Here is a 6253-nt window from a genome sequence, read left to right as displayed (position 1 = left end):
GATGCTTTGATGATTTTGAGTTTTCCTCAAGTCTAGCCATAGCTTGTTCAAACTTCAAGTTGATTGTGTCAATGTGAGCACTAAGTTGAGCACCTAATTGAGTAACGGAGTCCACTTCATGCTTTCCTCCTCTAGTAGCCTTGCGAGGTCTACTATATTGTGAGTTATGGACCGCCATTTCCTCAATCTTGTTCCATGTTTGATTGTCATCAACTTCGGTGAACATTCCATTTGATCCCATATTGAGAATGTTCCTAGAATCTTCATATAAACCATTCCAAAATTGTTGTACCAAAAACCATTCGCTAAGTCCATGGTGAGGACATGAGCGACAAATTCCCTTGAACCGCTCCCAAGCTTCATACAAAGACTCTTCATCCCTTTGCTTAAAACCCGTAATTTGAGCTCTTAGCATGTTAGTCTTTTCCGGTGGGTAGAATTTTTTGTAGAATGCTAGAGCCAACTTCTTCCAAGAATCTATTCCAAGGGTGGCCTTATCAAGGCCCTTCAACCATTGCTTCGCGGTGCCGATTAAGGAAAAATGAAATAAGACCCATCTAATTTGGTCTTGAGTCACGCCCGTTTGAGAGATTGCATCACAATAGTCGCAAAAGGTTTCCATATGAGAATGAGGGTCCTCACTAGGCATCCCCCCAAATTGGCTCCTCTCAACTAATTGGATGAAGGCGGACTTGGCAATAAAATTTCCGGTTAGATGTTGCGGTGTAGGAGTACCATTTGGTAGATTCTCCTCGGTGGGTACGGAGTGTGACGAGAATTTAGGCATTGTAGGTGGATTTTGTGGGGTATTGTGTAATGGGTTCTCTTCTCCTTCTATTGCGAAAGGATTGACAAACTCACTAGTGGGTTGAACAACTTCACTAATACCTCTAAAATTCCTACTATCAAGTCTCCTATTGTTCGTCAAGGTTCTTTCGATTTCACGGTCAAAAGGTAACAAATCACCTTGTAACCTTCTAGACATGCAAAATATCAAACAACTCGAAAACAATTAGAACAAACCTTGAGGAGTTTTACTTCCTCAAGGCGAAGAAAGACACAACTAATAACAATAAAAAGAAATCTAAATCAAAAAAACACCGTCCCCGGCAACGGCGCCATTTTTGATGCGATCCCGCTAAGTGTTCACAAATTAAGATGTGGTCGTTGGGTCACGGTCGAATCAAAACACAATTTATAGCTTCACAAACAACTCTACAATTAGTAAAGAGGCAAGTAAAGGTCGGATCCCAAGGGACGGGTATTGAAATGAGAATTCTATTGCAACTAGTGGTGTCTAAGGGGTGTCACAAATTGGGTTGATGTAGAAGGTCACTAAACTAAAATAGCAATGAAAATAAACAAGCAAGATGAATTAAAGGGGGTGTAAACAATTGATTAAAGGCACTAGGGTGTCATGGGATCATAGGGGAATCATGGGATATGATCATACAAACATGTTCTCAAATTATAAGCAAGCAATTATTGTTGTGATGGATTGAGTTGGGTTATATCTTACAATCCTAGGAAAGTTTGGGTCCCGGAGCCGAATCGATTAGATTGTACAACACCTACAAGTCAACTTAATCTTCCCTACTCAACAACATGCATGGTCTAATGAGACTCGAGTTGGGTTATGTCTTACAAGTCTCATTGAAAAGATAGGAGATGATAGTAAATGCAAGGATTCATAGGCTTAGCATTTCATCAAATATAACATGTGCATGAGTTGAGATCAAAACAAGCAAGCAAATAAAACATGAAAGCATATTAATTTAAGCATGAATCATTCCCCATGTTGGTTTCCCCTAATCACCCATTACCCTTATCTAAGAGACTACTCACTCATTATCATGTTGATCATGCTAGCAAGGTTGTCAATCATACCAACAATATGAAACATGATGAATAAATGAAAGTAATTAACAATAATTAAAAAGGGATTAAGAGATTATACCTACTAATGATTCCAATAATAAAGCAAAGATAAAAGAAGTACTTGAATGCTTGATTGAGAGGTTGTCAATCTCCCAACAATAACCCAAATAATCTTCAATTACCCAAAATAAAGGATGAACAAAAGAGAGATTAAAGAACTAAAACTTGGATTAAAACTTGATTAATACTTGATTACAATATTAAAGAGAGATTTGATTGATATTAACTACACTAATTATTGATAAGAAGAACCTGCTCCTCTAATTAGACTAATGGGGTATTGTAATACTCCGTATTTTATATCGCTAATTGAGTCGAGTTAATTGTTTAGTCGTATTGATATCGTAAGATCGAGTTATTCGTAAACTTGTTAAGACGGGTTTAACTGAATCGTAAACTTGTTAAGACGGGTTTAACTGAACAAAGCCACGTCAACTAATTCTTTTACTAAACTTACCCATTTACCCGTTGACCCAGACCCGTTTACCCATGACCCAATTAACCAATTAACCAATTAACCTAAGTTTAACCTAATTCTACCCTAACACTACAAAACCCCACTCCCTCACCCGCCTATCTCATTTCAGCGGCACATTTCCCAACCAACACGCAAATCGAGAGAGAGGGAGTAAGTGTGGGTGTTGACGGAGCAGCAAGGAAGGCCTTAGGGTGGTTGTCGACGTCCATAGTTAACCCTGGTGGCTGTTGAGGTGGCGGAAAAAGGTATGAGTGCAACCTTCTCTTCTGTTTTCGTTTTCTGTCGGGTTTTGTTTGTTGTGTCCTGACTCAGGGAGGTGATGTTGGTGGTTGGTGTCGGGGATATGGTATTGGGTGGTTTGTGTCGTCCCTATTGGTGGTGGGTAGGGAGGTTCTTGGTTGCAGAATTGGCGGCGAGAGGTGTTATTGACAGGGTTAATCAAACGGGTGTTAGCAGGGGTTTTCAGGCGGGTTTTAGATGTTTAGGTTGGGGTGGCACCACCGTGGACTCGGGGGAGGTCGAAATGGTGGTGTCACGGTGTCTGGGTGCGTGGTCTGACGGCGAGCAGGGCTGGGGTGGTTTGGCAGAGGTTAGGAGATGGCTGCGGTGGTTGTGAGTCGAGGACGGGGGGGGGGGTGTTTGGTGAGGCACGGTGGTGAACCAGGTCAAATGACGGCTCTGGTTCGACTCGCCGGCGGCAGTCGACCAGGTTGGGGTCGGTTGTTGGTGGTGGGGTCGAAGAGGGGAGCAGGCCTGGTGGTGTTCGTGGTGGTTGTAGGCGGCGCGTGAGGAGTGTGGGAGAGAGTGAAGATGCGGGTTGTAGGAGGCGGGTTGATAGGATTAGTTAGTGTTGTTTCGATTCTTTTAATCGTATAACTTGTTTTATCTTTTATTATATCGTACTCTTATTTAGCTAATTAATTCCCGAGTTATTTAAATGTTTAGAGACGGGTTTGAGTCGGGTTGGTAAAATAGAAAAGTCATTAGATCGGAAAGTTTCCACTTAAGGAAACTTTCCATTTTAAGAAGTTTCTATTTTTAGTAACTTTCTATTTTGGGAACGGGAATGGTTTAAGTAATTGTTTATCATTTATTTATCTTTCAGAGGGCGAATTTGTTGTGGAATATTACTGAGCACCCGTCTAATTGACTCAAAGATCGAGGGTAGGGGAATACACTGATTGAGTTCTTACGATTATAAAGAGTTGGCATGTTTGGTGATTATATGACATATCTGATTATCTTATTTATCTTGTTGAGCATTATTGTTTCATACGTTTCATACATTGCATTTGCATCGGAGTTGGAGTTGGAGGAGATGAGATTATTGTGATTAAGGCCCAGGCGGATTCTGCAGGACTTGCCCTAGTGTCCTCAGCTGCGAGCTGGCAGATCGACTACGGTCGATATATAGTCTACCAGGGATCGGTATGGCTGGGCGTTCCGGGGATGTGTGTGATGGAGTTGAATGGAGGATCATAGCATTGCATTCTTTATTATATCGTATTACCTACTCAACCTCGCGGTTGACCCTGTGTATTCGTGTATGCCTGTGATGATCCTTTTAATGGGGAGCAGATTGACAGGTTGTTGAGACATTGGGAGCTGGCAGGGAGAGAGCATGGATCACCTGACTTAGAGCTAGCCCACTTTTGTTTTGTTTAGTTGTCAGACTTTATTTTCAGTTTGAGACATGTTTTATTCCCGTTGTAAACATTATAAACTTTTAATTTAAAGTACTGTTTATCTTTCTCTTTGTTATCTACTGCCTCGGGTTTCCGAGATGGTAACACCCTTCTTTATCTGAGGAGTCCTAGTTCAGGCCCTTAAATAAATGGGGGTGTTACAAAGTGGTATCAGAGCGAACGATCCTCAGGCCTAAACCAATGAATCCAATGAATATAGGAAGAGTCTAAATAAAATGAACCCCGGGACAAAATTGTTAGGAGCACACTAAAGGTAAGGGATGAGTTAGGGGCCCCCTCACACCGAACCATTGGCCCTCTCAGTTTGACCCGGGAACCCTGAGTGCAAATGAGAGGAAGGGTAGAGAAGCTGCATGATGTTGAGCATGACTTCATATATCGTTGCCTAAGTGTTAACTGATTGATATGTTAATTGTTGCATAAAGAGTTGGTGGGAGGTTGTGGCATAATACTTTGCATGTTTTAAGGTTGATTCATACTTATATCTCTATAAAGTTGTGTTAGAAGGATATGTCTAGTGATATACGGTTATATGATCCCTAAACCATGCTAGATAGACAAGTAGGATAAGAGTGATAGAATTGGCTAGAGTTGCCAAGGTGATTTTGTGTTGCAGCTAATTCCTAAAATTCTCTTGTAGTCATGCCTCCAAAAAGGAACACGGCTGTAAACATCACCCATGAAGAGTTAGACCGACTACTGGCTGAGAATGAGGCCCTAAAGGCTAAAAGAATGGACCCTGCTAAGATGAGTACAATAGTGGCGAGGTATAACCCTACCATTTTCACTGGAGAGGGGGAACCTCACTTGCTTGGAGATTGGTGTCGGGAGTTCACCAACCTATTCGAGCTGATAGCTTGTCCTGAAGAGCTGCAAGTAGGCCAAGCTGCACATTACCTCAGGGCTACAGCTGGGGAGTGGTGGAATAGGAATAAGGCGGAGATTCGACATGTTGCTAGGGATATTGAGGAAGGATACGTGTCTTGGTTAGAATTTCAAGTGATACTAACGGACCAGTTCATGCCAGAGTTCAGGAAAGTTAAGCTGAGGGAGGAGTTCGATACATTTAAGATGACAGAGGACATGACGGTGGACACATACCATAGAAAGTTCCGACTGTTGGCTTCATAATCGATGAATTTGCTAAGAACGAGACCATGCTGGCTATGAGGTTTGAGAGGGGATTGACGGTGGATATCAAGAAGAGGCTCACGGCAGCTCCACCTACCACCGTTCAGGACATCTATCTGAGGGCCGGTGTTCTTTGAAAGGCTCTCCGAGCGATCAAGGAGGATAAGAAAGGAAAAGCCGAGAAGAGAAAGTCGGAAACCGGTGATAATACTGGGGCCAAGAAGCCGAATTCAGGCAAGTTCAGTGGATACTCCACCAATAGTGCTCCTGGGGGGATGAGGAACCAAAGCGGAGGCAGTTTCAGAGGTGCTAGTATTTGAGGTAATGCGTCCAGGGTCACTTGTTTCGGGTGTGGGAAGTTGGGACACAGGAAATTTGAGTGCCGAAGTCCTCGAGGAAACCAATCTGGGGGCTTCCGAACATCTACATCTGGGTTCAGTGGGTCTCGGACAGCGAGATCAGGATACAACAACTACCGTACTCCTAACACTGGCTATGGAGGAGGTGCCCGATCTGGGGCAAGTAACAATTATCAAGGAAGCTACAACAACTACCAGAACCGTAGCCAGCAAAACCAGTCCAGCGGGGGTGGTAATTTCCAGAGGAACCAGAACGAGGGGAACAAGCAACCCAATACCACTTTCATCGAGTCAGTCTGGAGCTAAGTCCAGTGGCAAGCTCTTTGCCATGGGGAAGGAAGCAGCAAAGGAGGATGCACATGTCGTGACTGGTACATTTCTTGTCAACTCTAAACCCACCTTTGTGTTATTCGATTCTGGTGCCACACATTCATTCAAATCTAGGGAGCATGTTAGAGCCTTGAACCTTACTACATATGATAGAGTGGTCGATTCTGTTATAGTACCCTCGGGAGAGTCTATGCCTTGTGATAGAATCTATACCTGTGTACCTATTCAGATTGGGGAGGTTGTCTTTCACTTTGACCTTATGGAGTTTCCATTGGGTGGGTTCGAGGTGATTTTAGGGATGGATTGGTTGG

The 6253-nt window shown here is 43.0% G+C and overlaps 1 non-coding gene across 1 annotated transcript; it reads left to right on the top strand.

The window, feature by feature from the left end:
- Positions 1 to 308: 308 nt before the first annotated feature.
- On the top strand, positions 309 to 415 carry LOC141602931 (small nucleolar RNA R71). The gene has a single exon (XR_012524834.1). It is a non-coding gene; the product is annotated as a small nucleolar RNA R71 (small nucleolar RNA).
- Positions 416 to 6253: the final 5838 nt, after the last annotated feature.

Source organism: Silene latifolia, chromosome 9 (assembly GCF_048544455.1).
Source record: "Silene latifolia isolate original U9 population chromosome 9, ASM4854445v1, whole genome shotgun sequence".
In the NCBI taxonomy this organism is placed as follows: Eukaryota; Viridiplantae; Streptophyta; class Magnoliopsida; order Caryophyllales; family Caryophyllaceae; genus Silene; species Silene latifolia.
The sequence above is the reverse complement of the archived record's forward strand: the minus strand, read 5'-3'. Positions and strand labels throughout refer to the sequence as shown.